This window comes from Podarcis filfolensis (genome assembly GCF_964270895.1).
Source record: "Podarcis filfolensis genome assembly, chromosome: 3".
NCBI classification, from domain to species: domain Eukaryota; kingdom Metazoa; phylum Chordata; class Lepidosauria; order Squamata; family Lacertidae; genus Podarcis; species Podarcis filfolensis.
The window spans coordinates 35,303,832-35,317,641 of record NC_139606.1 but is presented as its reverse complement, the minus strand read 5'-3'; the positions used below and the strand labels follow the sequence as shown (position 1 = coordinate 35,317,641).

General features: G+C 41.3%; 1 long non-coding RNA gene across 1 annotated transcript in view; it reads right to left on the bottom strand.

Moving 5' to 3' along the window:
* LOC310759902 overlaps positions 1-9,553 on the bottom strand; it is an 89,337-nt gene extending 79,784 nt beyond the window's left edge. The window contains exon 1 of the long non-coding RNA XR_014546627.1: positions 9,513-9,553. This is a non-coding gene — a long non-coding RNA (uncharacterized lncRNA). The remainder of the gene's footprint in view (positions 1-9,512) is intronic.
* Between the last annotated feature and the right edge of the window lie 4,257 nt (positions 9,554-13,810).

The window sequence follows — 13,810 nt, the reverse complement described above, 5'->3', positions numbered from 1 at the left end:
GTTGTGGTATGAACACCACAAATAATATATGGAAGAGATGGAAAGAGCCCTCTAGTTTCACTAAAACACATGCATTTTCCCAACTCCAAACAAACAAACCACAATCAAGTTTGGCAACTTGGTTGTTTAAATATATACATATATACCCAGATACTTGGTCTGGGAAAGGTCTGTCCCATGAGAGCTTACTGGACTATGGCAAGTTTTTCTGGGCTCTACCATTTCCAAAAGCTTTGCCCAACATTGTGGGCTATGCTAGACATGAACAAAAGCTTCATCTGCTACGATGGCATGGCAGTATCATCCTCTGTCGATATGCATTTAACCTATGACACCAAAAGAATTCTCTGGACCTGCAACCGATGCTGCCAGATTCAGGATGGTCCAGGTTCCAGTCTGCAAATGGAACAGCTAATCAGTCACCAGATTTCACTCCGAATGCCTTTTGGCAACAAACCCTTTTGTTGCTCCCTGCACTTCACTAGTCTGCATTCTTATTTTCTTTCACCGGGAGCTTTTTCTCCATAGAGCTTACAAAATGAAGCAAGCTTTGAATTTCATTCCTATTCAGGAAACTGAATACTTTATGGAATGAGTGTCTCCAAGAGAGACAAAATGAGATTTTTACTCCACACAACAAGCTTGTACCAATTTGCTCCTGAAAAGTATTTTCCAACCAAGGAATCAAAGTAGTGCATTAAAAAAAAAAAAAAACACCACCCCAACAACAACCCCACTATTCTGCTGCCTGAATTCCAGTAGGGTTAATCAAAACAATTCTTGCATCTAGCTGTTCTGTGCACTTTTCTTCCAGCAAGCCTTTAAAACTGCATTCCTCCTTGCTAACCATTGTAGAGGACACTTTTTACTTTTACTTTTTTTAAAAATCACAATGCGGCTTGAATCCTTTCTTTGTTCCATTTTACGAGAGTGAGGCTTTGGCAAGGTTCCTCAGTGCTGACACTGCCTTCAGGTGCTTCAGAAATTGAATCTGTGTTCAGCATGATGCCTCAAAGGAGGTTACAACAGCAACAATGGATAACATCCAGACAAATACACAGAATGTCAAGATAATTTTCATCTGTTGTAACTGGGGGAATTGACAACCAAGATTGGCACTAGACAGCATTTGCTCTCGGGAGGGTTGTTTGGACTGCTATGTAATGCAGTGGGCAACAATGGAAGCAGGGAATGGGGCAGAATTCCACTGCCGTATCATTTGTACTGGCTTTGAAGGCAGTGTAATGAAGCACAATGGGATTGTTTCTGCTCTCACAAGTCCTAAAATAGTGCCTCTCATAATAATCTCTCACACAACTGGGAAGAGGAGCACCGCTTTTCTTTCTAACAATTGTCGGTGTGGTTTTCAAGCCCGGGTGATTCTTGTTACTCTACAAAGAACTTGATGAAAGTAGAGGTGTTGGAGAAATCTGATGGAAACAGAAACAGGAGTGGATATTGTTCACCTATTCATTCCTTGTCTAGAACAGAAATCAACAATTCATTTGCTGCTGCTGTTTTCAGTCAAGCTGCAGAGGAACGGAAACAGCACTGCATGCAAGAAATACGGGGCAGAATGGAAATGAATGCCTGCTTACACCCCCAGTTGAAAGTAAATGGAGAAGCTGTGGTTCCTGAAGCAAAGGCATAAGATGTTCATGCCTTTCGAAGGAACTCCAAAGGACATAAGCAATCGGCTCCTTAACAAGTGTTGGCAATCGTGTTTAAGTGAGAGTTGTTTCAATAACTGGCTTTTGGACATTTATCAGATGTGGCAGCAGTGCTGATCAGAAGTGGCACTTCTTCCATTATCACTTCCAGTTTTCATGTCAAAGGGAAAGAGGAATAAATCTCCTGCTCCAAACCCTGCATTTATTCTGCACAAGGGAGAGCATAGCACTTGCCAAGGGGCTATATGTGTGACCCCCTTTGCATGAGTCTCGGGGATGACGCAGGAAGAATAACTTATCAGTGTTATTTCTGTTTCTTCTTCTTATGCATCAGTGTTTCTTCAGTTGCTGTAGTCTTCCCACACCCTCAGGAATGAAGACATAATATAGTTATGGGAGATTAAGGAATAATTGTTTTAGTAACAGCAAATCAGATAAAAGCCAACACTGTGGTACAGGCAGTGCAACTGGGGCTGGTAGGTGCAAGTTGTCCCCTGGTACCTACCAAAGGCAAAGCTACCTCACTCAGGGCGCAGGCAAGCCAATTGGCTTAACCATGTTCCTGTTTCTGAAGAGGAGCTGAGGGGGCATCATGGACTCCATCCCCATTGTTTGGTGTTCAGTGAAGTATGCCCAATGGAAACCAAAGATCACCCCCTTGCAACTTCAACTTGAGCCAGCCAGCAATGGCATGGCCATCCCTCACCTTGTAGGAGCCTCAATATGTTTGCCATTAAATTTAGCATCCCTATTATTTCCTGTCCATCCTTCCCACAAGCCATGACCATTGCCAATCAGCCAAATAATGGAGTCTACAAAACAGACAGAAGTATAAAATGTCTATTAGACAGGAAAGAGTTTGTGGCTTTGATTCTTTTCTCTTTTTTGAGGGGGGAGGAGAGATTAAAAACTATTCTTGACATTTTCCTTGGGTGTGGAGCCCTACTGGATCAGATTCCACTGAGCAGAAACATTTATAGAGAATCAAACCACGGAGGTGAATCATAATTCACCTTGCACCTTACACCTTGCAGGACATGATTTGTTCTCATCTTAATATACTTTCCTATTTTTATAAATTAAATTTCCTCCAATTCTAACTCACCATTAGGATTGAAATCTAGACTATATAGTATTACTTGCACCCTTGGAGATTTTGCTGAACTGATTCTGATTGTATGCATCTCAGATTCTTCAGCCATTTTAATCAAAAGTGTTTGCTTACAATGTTTCAAGTGCACTTTCTGATTTACCCACAAAAAAGATTATGCATTAACTGAGAAATAAGGTTATCCAGTATTTATGCCCACTGTAAATGTATCATAGAACCATCCAATTAGCCACTGTAGGCAGCTAGCATAATAATGCAATTTAATGTTTGGCATTTCTAAAGCTCCCTTTTTTTCCTCATGGTACATTATAGGTTCTTTATTCCGAAGCCCTTTCTTCACTCAAATCACATTTATAAATAACTGCTGCAACACTCGCAGTTAGGCATTGGTAATGTTTGAGATAACTTTTTTTAAAATGGTAATTGTGAGAGTATTGTCTTTTCAGATGCAGGTAACAAAAGCTAGATTTAATTTCTGCCATCTTCCCTTCCAAAGTTTCACTTTGTTGTACAATTTTTCATCACAGCCTTTACATCATGCAAGAGGTTTGTTCCTTCTTCTAATTAATTTTTAACATACTGTCGCTTCCAGTTTTGGACATTTGCCTCACCTCCCCCCCCCCCATTTTATTTCTCTTCATTCTGAACCCTGCTACTCAACCAGACAAAATCAGTTCATTTCCCAACACACCTTGATTAAATTCACAGGCCTGAATGTTTAAAGTACTTATACATCGCCTGCTTTATTTGGAAAAAAAGTACGCAAGGCAACTTCCAATAAGGATAAAACAATAAAGATATGAAACATTAAAACCCAATGAAATACAAAACAGAAAATCAATAAAACATCAGGAATACATGGTGTAAAGCAACAATATATACCTAACAGAAAAGCAAAGCAATCTAGATCCATGTCACTGTTCATTAAAGCATAGACCAGGTGGGAAAAAACCCAGACATACCTTGGCATATTAAATTCCATCAGGGAAAAAGGCAAAGGCAGAAATAAATATATAACAATACTAAACTAATAATCCAAAGATCAACAGAGTTGGTACCGGGCAAGCGTCTCTGAAGTGGTTGTTCCTAACTACCACAGGGTAACTAACACAGAAACAGTTCTGTCTCCTGTCACCAGCCTTCTTAACTGCCAAAGCTGTGGGCACCCAGAGAAGGATCTCTGAAGGTTATCTGAATGACAATATAGGAGCAAGCAGTTCTATAGGTGTCTAGATCCCAAGCTATAAAAGGGCTCTAATGACCACAAACTCCAGCTTGAATAGCACACAGGAACCCAACAGAGCTGCTGGCAAGATACATTCTGCATAACTAGTTACAGCGTTCAGCCCAGACATCTCTCTCTCTGCTGTCCTGGGCTCCTTCAGAGGAAGGTGCTGGGAATAAATTTGACAAATAGGCAAGTTCAGCTAAGGATGTAATAGGGATGCACCACTTAATGTGGAAGAATAATAACTCCTCCCTGCTTAGGAATTTGCCTATGGGTGTGCTCCCCCAAGTAACTTTTTAAAGTGTGTATTTTTTTTTAAAGTGTACAGAAATTGCTGGTCCTACTTTTTGGCAAGAAAGGAATATTAAATTGTTCTGGGATTTTCAGCAGTGCCCCTTTTAATGGCTAGTGGCAACAGTACTAGAATTTAAGGCAACTATTCCATTATTTTGGCTAGAAAAGAGATACAACTGGGATTTTGCAGCTGGCTGTGGCGCTGTGGGTTAAACCACAGAGCTTAGGACTTGCCCATCAGAAGGTCGGTGGTTCGAATCCCTGTGACGGGGTGAGCTCTCGTTGCTCAGTCCCTGCTCCTGCCAACCTAGCAGTTCGAAAGCACGTCAAAGTGCAAGTAGATAAATAGGTACTGCTCCGGCGGTAAGGTAAACGGCGTTTCCATGTGTTGCTCTGGTTTGCAGAAGCAGCTTAGTCATGCTGGCCACATAACCCGGAAGCTGTACGCCGGCTCCCTCGGCCAATAAAGTGAGATGAGCACCGCAACCCCAGAGTCGGCCACGACTGGACCTAATGGTCAGGGGTCCCTTTACCTTTACCTTTAGCATGAAATATGGTGTTGGTGTGTGGGCTTGACTGCTGTTGCATTTGGGAGACCGATTCTGCTCCCAGCTTACTTCTCATCAGGGTGTATATCTGATAAATGAACAGATATTAGGGGGTGTGCAATGGCTCTTTCTGTGGGGGCTGAATAACAAGGTGAATCAAAAAAACATAGATGCAGATACAGGTGCAGAAACGAGGTGAATCTTAGGGCCCATGCAGATACTCAGAGGTAAAACTAAACACCTTAAGTGTGCAATATTTTCTCCACAAAAGCCCAGCAATGCTTGTCCATGGGATTTCTTACTGTTCAGGCAAGTGAGGAGCAGAAAACGATACATTTGCCAGCTGTCCATGGGCTGCAATAGCTGGAGGGAGACAGTAAGTGGAGATGCTGGACTGAGGAGAGTATTTTGGGACCAGTCTGCCTAAAGAGCCGTAATGCACATGCTACAACTCGTGCGGGAAGGAGCTTAGTCTCAGGGAAAGCCAGCAGGGTGATTTCTGTTTAACAAGTATACCACCCATACCCTTATCTTCCCTGTGTAAGGCATGAGCTTTTTGTAAGCTCTCGCCACAGTATTTCTTACAACTTTAGACAACACAGACAGCTCCAGTGCTGAAGAAAATGTAGCTAAAGAAAGCAGCCTGCTTCAGACCTGGTTTTTTGTTTTTGTTTTGGCAAGGATATCAAAAGATTGGAGCAAAGGGAATATAGGGCTTTCTTTGAACTGTCTCAGGACAATGAATAGAATGGCTTTTCTTTTGAAATCAATGTTTTTGATTTTCCGCTTCTCGTTCCGTTTAAAAAGATCACATTCTTTTAATTCTCAGAAACCAATTGCCAGGTAATATTTTTCTGCATCACTGCTACTTACAAATAACTATTTTATTTTTCCATTAGCAGAAAGTTTCAGGTTAAGTTGGAAAATGCCAGTAAATTCTCAGAACCAAAGTCATCCCATCAGCTGTTGAGTGTATATGTTTGAACCCAGCTGGTTTTATTACTGCTGAATTGGCTGCACAAAGATTTTAAACGGGCTTTAGTGAGGATATGATGCACACCCACATATAAATGCATATGTTAGTGAAAATAACATAAAAGCATGCATTATATTAGGGGAAATTACTTTGCAAAATGTGCATTTTAGGCAAAATTGCATATTGAAATTTATAGGAGATTAAAAATAATAAGCCTCAGAGTGATATAGAAATACGGAGAATTGAATTTATTTGAATTAGAGAAAAGGAGGTAAACTGAAAGTGAAATCGACATATTTGCCTACCCCATCTAGAAGAAACCTTAAGCACCTATTCCATGTTTATACCTACCCCATGCTGAACTGCATTCGCAGTAAAGCTTTGACAATATCTTTTCACATCTTGTTTTATGTCATCCTGGCTAGTGCATATGTCACTTTCTTCATGGGAACTAAATTATGTTTTGCCTTAACATACTAATTGTGCATTTTTCTTACCTATATATGAACGCAAACCATTTCAAACTGTGAAACAACTCTATCTAACCTTGTTAGCAATTTATCAGATAACCTGTTTTCTCGCAGGCGACCATGCAGTCCTTAAGGCCATGAAGTTCTTCCCTCCCACCAATCTGGCAATACAAAATTCAGTGTTAAACTCCAATTGGCCCAAGGCAAAACTATTTAATGGATCACGGAAATCAATGGAGTTTTCACCTGAATTAAAATTGGCCCTCAGAGTAAAATCTGCATGGCATTATAGACTAGACTAGACTATTAGTGCCATGGCTGCCACGGTGTCAGTCAACGTCTTGGAAATATTAACTTTTATTTCAAAATCAGGGAAGAGGATTTAATGGAATTCTCACAGTACATTCTAATATTGTACAGCAGCTGGAAACTTCATTCAATGTTAGTGCAGTTTTTACTATTCTCCATTTATGCAACTATAGCCACAAATTTGTTTTACTTTGGCTGATGACACCCCCAACTTATGTTCTCAAAAATGCAATTTGGTACTAAAAGGCAAAAGAATTAACAATAGCTACATGGATTGGTCATCTTTAGATGCGGCATGCCTCCAGTTATCAAATATTGGAAACAACATCCGAGGGTGATTTCTTCTTCTTCCCCGACGTGATCATTAATCCTTTTTAACAGCATCATAAATAAAACAATATGAACCACTGCAAAATTTAAAACAGCTAAAAAGCAATTCCCAATATATTGTGGGTCTTTGGACCAAAATAAAGAATTGTTGTTGTAATTTCCAATATATATGTTTGCATGCTTCATTAAAATAAGACTGTGTACACACCATACATTTAAAGCACATTTCCCCCTCCAAAGGATCCTGGTTTACCCCGCACAGAGCTACAGTTTCCAGCACCCTTAATTACAGCACCCAGGTTTCTTTGGGGGGAAATGTGCTTTAAATGTATAGTGTGTATTCAGCCCTTTATTAACATGTGGGGCAAATGCACATTACGAATGGCATTCCTGCTGTGCCCCACCACCTATTATCACTTTTATGCCACAGTAGTGAGCCTTATAAGGGCAACTAGTTGGCCACATTTCAGCTGGGAAAGCCAGATTAAATGGGCCTTTGGTCTGTTCCAGCAATGCAATGTTGCATTCCTACTAAACTTCCCACTTTTACTTTTCTTAACCTGTTGGGACAGCTACTATTTCCATCACCCTCCCTTTTTGCTTTTTTCCAGACGTGCCACTGTAGATGCAGATATGTCAAGAGCTGGGTTAAATGACTTGACTTGTGTCAAGAGAGGGCTTGTTTCATTTCCTAGATGTCAGGACAAATGGTGTCTAAAAAATGGACTCTCTGCCTACAATGCTACTCCAATGGCTGCATAAGAAAAAAAATTACACCTGAGGGCAAGACCTTGGCATTCTTTAACACAGCTCCTGATCTGAAATCTAGACGAAGGAGCTATTTGCCAAAATTACTCTCTTGAAGTGGAAGATAAGTACTACGCCCTTTGGTCAAGAAGAAATTGTTAAACCATTACATAGAGGCTTAAAATCTCCATCATACCAAATAATGAGCAACTGGGTGTGTTTTAAGACTGTGAATTCATGCAAAACAGTATTAAACCCGAGCTAAGATTTGCAACAGTTACATATGATTTGGCTATGTAGCATTTTATGCATATGGTTTGTCGGTTGAGCAATGTTTGCTGGTGATGCTATATGATTGCTTTTAGCAACAAGCTGAAAATTAACACTAATAATAAGCTCACACAATCTTGGTCAGTAGCAGGAGCTTTCTGTCACACTGGGTCTATTATTATTTATCACCTGACAAAAGGAACCAAATGTAGAACTGCACATTCAAGGCCAGACCTGGTGCTGGTGTCCAGATCTCCATCAAATATAAGAAGAGCCCTGCTATTTACCACTGTCATCAGCTAGAAGCCCCCAAACAAGGCATGATGACAGCAGCTCTCTCCCATGATTGTTCCCTAAAGATGTATGCTGCCTCTGAGCCTTGAGTTAAGCTATAGCTACCATGACCAATAGCTGCTAGCATCCTCCATGAATTTGCCTAGCACTGTTTAAAAGCCTTCTAAGCTTGTGACTGACTCCCGGTCAGCTGTGCTGCTGTGGCTTGCTGGGAAGTAGATGGAGAGGCGGCAGTGAGGTTAGATCAGTGCAGATGTGGTGCCCATGCCAGTGTGTTTGCACTGTGCCTCCCTTGCCCATGCTGCCGCCTTGTCCCTACCTGCTACCTTCCAGTAACCACCAGTGATGCAACTGACTGGAGGTCAGGTGAGTACCACCACCACACCATGCCGTCTGCTACTGTTTGGAGGGCTTGTGAGGAATGACAGTAAGTAGGAAGAGATTCAGACCCTATCACCCTGACAGGAGTCTGATGGTATCCACTCAGTCAGAGTTAGCAGAGGCATTTTCTGATTTATTTATTTTTATAGTAGGTGAGTGTTTTATAGTAGGTGAGTGTTTAAGGGACCATCAGCATTTCATAAATAGAGTCTCCCCCTTTTTTTTTGCTTTAGAAAACAGCAGCTGGATACCAAATCTGCTGTACCAACACCCCAACCCATATGTTATCTGGGCACCAAGTTATTAATACAGAGACAGAAGAGGGCTTGGGTGAATTGGCCTAAGTGGTAATACGATTTGGCCACATGCTGTTTGAGCGGCAGAGAGCTAACTCATGTTCATCATTGCCTGCTGGTCCTTTCTGAAAGTGGAGTTATGGTACAGCTAGCTGCCACTCAAGATTCTATATAAAAGCTTCTTGTAGCACCTTATTAAATACCTAGATTCATAATGAGCTCATTTTTCTCTCACACAGATATATTATTAAGGGCTAAAAAGGACCACGGTTTTAATTTTCCTTCTTCTTGGACTAGAATTTGTTGTTGAGGCAAATTCCTTGCTAGTTTAAATCCACCGTTTGCCTCACTGGATAGGCTGCTAACCATTGCTTTGATGTACTCTTTGGTTATCTTACATCTGGCACTGAAGTTTAAGTGGCTGGACTTCCCTGGTTTTTTGTGAGCATGCATACATACACTATTTACAAGCTGCCTTTCCATAGTTAAACCTTAACTTTCCATAGTTAAAACCATGCTCAAGGTGGCTTACAACATAAATCAGAATAAAATTCTATAAATTCTAGAAAAAGAGGTGCCAGAACTCACCACGACAATGGTGCCCACCGGAGAGGTGTCAGAACGGAATCTAAAATAAAAATACAAAAAAATAATATCAAACACAGCAACAAGCCCCCACCAACAAAATGCCTTAAACAACACCTCAGCCCAAGAGTCTGTTCAGCAGCCTCAGCTTCAGTAGTTGGGTCAGTCGGGCACCCCACCCTCCCAGGCCAGGTGGAAAAAGGCAGACCTTTCATGTACTCCAGCCTGTCATAACTGGAGTCCACTATTTTTTTTTCAGGGTTTCAAGATCCCCCAAGTCTCTCTACAAAATATTTTCATTAGAAACTTGCTTAGAAGTGTGTCCCAAATCTATCAGCATTAGTAGAATCTTATTTTCCTCACATACAAGAGCTTGTCCCAATAGATAGCTCGTTTTTCTAAAATATAGTTCACCCTGAAAATGAATAAAATACAATGCCTCATTTTCTTTCAATCTGTTTATATTTCTTCTATTAGTCTCCCTCCCCTCCCCCTCCCCCAAAAAAAATTACAATTCAGAGCCTCACCAGTATTGGACACAGTTCTATAGCTCTTTTCATGCGTTTTTGTTGTTTAAAATTAATCCTTCTTTGCTTCTAATAAGAGAAATAGCTAACAAAGGGCACTTTCAGCAAATTTATGAAAGGAATGCTAATGTTCACTTCAGTTGCCAGAAATGTCTTCAGCTCTTCTCTGAGTCCCAACACTGCACCATGCGGTTTCATGCTTGCTGTTTCTGTCCTTTCTCTAGGGTCTGTCTGAATTTTGGCATCAAAGATGGATGCTGCACAGAGTCACGGGGTCAGATTTTTTGTCTCTTCAAACAGTAGCAGTCCCCAAGGTTTGCGTTATCTTTTTGACTGCTTCCTTGAAATATTATGGTTGTGAGAGTAGTCAAAGCCAGAAATGTAATCCCAATTTTTCGCAATCATGCATCGCTGATAACAGCCTTGCAAATCAGATCTTTATGTATTATGCCCTAATCTCATGATCACAGGCAATGTAGATGCCAGAGATAAGAGACTGCAAACTGTGGTAAACACCTGTTCAGGGAAATGGAATTCCCACCCCCCCACCCCCAACAAATATGAACAACCTGCTTGACCAGAGGTGGCAACAGGACAAAAGAGTGTGTTTTCATCACAAAAAGTGAAGTTTTCCTCACGTCACTTTTAACTCCCTAAAACACTTCTGCTTCCATGTGACAGGGCTTTTCAGCCCCCTTTCTGCAGCAGCAACTCTCTGTGCCATTGACTGTTTAATTCATAATATCCCAGCCTTCCTCCAAGTGTCTTCCCCGCTCCCTTGTAGCCTCACAGCAATCCTGTGAGGTGGGTTAGGGTGAGATGTGATGGGAGGTTACAAGTCCCCTCAGTGATCTTCATGGCCATGTGAAGATTTGAACTCATGTCTCTCTGCTCTGATGCTCCAGTCATAGCACCGCCCCCCTCACACAAAGAATCCTGAGAACTGTAGTTTGTTAAGGGTGCTGTTAAGCCCCTCACAGAGGTACAGTTCTTAGAGCTGCCTGTGAAGTGGGATTGTTAAAATACTCTGGAAAACTGTAGCTGTGTGTGGAGAATGGGGTTCTCTCGACGACTCTCAGCACCCTTCAGACACTGCAACTCCCAGAATTCTTTGGGGGATGCCATGACTGTTAATGTGGTATAAGCAGGGCTTTTATTTTCCAGCTGGCATTCTGGCACCTCTCAGGTGACCCCTAGAAGCAGGGGGAAGAAACCTGACCATCCTCAACAAAGCCCTGATGCACCTCTGGCTCACAAGGAGACCCTTCCCAGAGCCCAAAAAGAATATCTTCTGTGGGCTCCAGAGAGGGTTTCCTTGCGAGTCGGAGGTGCGGGTGAGGAAGGTTCCCCTTGCCTCAGCTGAGCAGCTTCAACAAACCTGCCCCTCAGCCCAAAGATCTGGGGTAGCTTTTCTGAGGGATGTGCGTTCTGGCACCTTTTTGTCTTGGAAAAAAGCACTGGGTATGAGAATGTTTTAACTATTACACCCAGAAGGTTCTCAGTCCCCACCACAGTCAAGTCCAGTGGCTCTCCAGAATGCCAAGGGGGCTGCCACCAGGAGGAAATATTGCTTCTATTCCTGTGACAAACGTTTACAACATGGCTGTAGTTCTTGAAAACGGCTCATTCTAGAGCTGGTCGGCTCACTTCAATGGGGCAGTTGTGGTGAAAGTACCTTGAGAACCAATGCCAATAAGTCGTACTTGGTTTACAGGAATACAAGCAAAAGTAAAGGCAGCCCCCCTGGGTGTGCTTTCCCCTTATAGGTGGAACTTAAGCAAATGGTATGGGAGTCATCAGCGATTAAATAGTGAATAAAAGCAGCTAGATCTGTTTCCTACATACATTAAAATGAATGTAAAAAGGATGTTCTAGCAACACCAGTCACTGTCACAGCGCTGTACTTTAGAGCCTGCCAAAACGTCCCTCGGAGGAGCTGTCATCCTATTGATATTGAATTTTTACTTCCCAGCCACAGGCAAGTGGCGGTTGAGAGCATTCAAACCCCAACAGGAAACAGCAGCCTGGGAAGTTTAAAAAACTACTCATTTTAAGTGAAAACCCATAATTAAATAACAACAGCTTGTGCAATATTTTTAGGTTGGAAAAAATGAGTGACCCAGCCTTTCATTTATTAATACTAAAACCTCATAAACTTAAATGAAGGATATGAAGAATGTCCTGGTTGTTGTTTTTTAATGCCGTATTTAATGCCTTTTTAAAACAAATCACAAGAATTTCAAACAGGTATTTTTAAAAATAAAAAGGGAAAGACTTAACACTCTATCCCTCTCCTCCCTCTCCCGCCTTGCGAGCAACAGAATTCTTAAACTTATTATGTTCTGAGGATACAATGAACCCATAAAACCTGACAGCACCATCGCACATTCTTCAATATGAATATCAAGAAGAATCAGCGGGGAATTTCAAAGATAAATTTGATTGTTTTTTATGACTCTTGCACTATTCCTTAGTGAGTGTTCACTGTAGAAAGTGACATCCTTTGCCATGCATTATGGTGCTTGCATAAATAGTGATGAGAATACGTATTCAATAAACCGAAGGAACCTGAGCATGGATAACTTTGATGAAGAGTTGTTAGGAGAGGAGACGCTGACAATGAAAGACAGAGTCTCTCTTTCTCCTCTTTTTATTTGTCAAAAAGGCAACCTAGTAGATTTCTCATCAGGTGTGTTTTTGTTTAAAGTGAAGTGAAACAAAGGGAGATAAAAAGATATGGTTATTGATTTGCTCAAGGTCCCCTCTCCTGCATGCTGATTGCTATAGATGTCTGTTAAAGACCCAGCAGAACTTAGCAGAAGGATGTGTGGTGGTTAATGCATTCTGTCTTGTGGCTTCTTAGCAAATACGAAATGTCAGTGCAGATGATTAAAATTTCTGAGTTGATGGAAACATCAGATTTTGACAACAGTGGAAACCTTCAAACAAAATAAAACTTCAATTAGAAAAAAATGAACCAGTCAACATAAATACTTTCCTCAACCTCCTGTTGACCAAGCCTCAGGCTGTAGGAGCACTGCTACTTCTTCCTGAATTCCAGTCACCTGCAGGTGGTCATTGTCAGAGGATTTTCTGATAAGGTTTCTCTATAAGGATAAATCACAAAGCATGGTCATTTTTTAATCAGAAATTTTCCTTTTTCAGATGAAGCATTTAGCTGATCGAATCCACTGCCAAAAAATATTAATAGATGGTGCTATAGCCCCACTCCTTTGGGGGTCTGATAAATAAACACAGGAAATGAGGTATCTTCAACCTTTTCAAGACTAAGGACCCACTTTTAACTTAAACATACATTTGGGGACCCATTTGTTAATCTTTTACAATATATTTGCATGGTTGTAGTGCTCCTGTTGCCACCCACCTTGCATCAGGCCGTGACCCACCAGTTGAAGACCAGTGCTTTAGATGCCACAGTTTCTTTGGAAAATTTGACGCAGCAAATTAAGTTCTCTCCTTTCCTTTTGACAGGCCTCAGATGGGTTAGAACTTTACAAGCACACAGAAGGCTGATATTTAGGCATCTACAGTAGATAAATTCTCTGAGATGTCTTAGAGGAAATATAACCTAAAATCTCCTCCAGCTATAGTACTCAACTCCTTTCCATTAACATGCTCAAAGCCTTTTCAAAGTGCTTTCTTCTAGCAGTGTTAATGCTCCAAGCAGATAGAATCTTCATTTTAAAATTCTACGTGGGTATCATACGAGATGCAGAAATGTGGGTTATGGTCCCAACAAGGATCTACACCGAG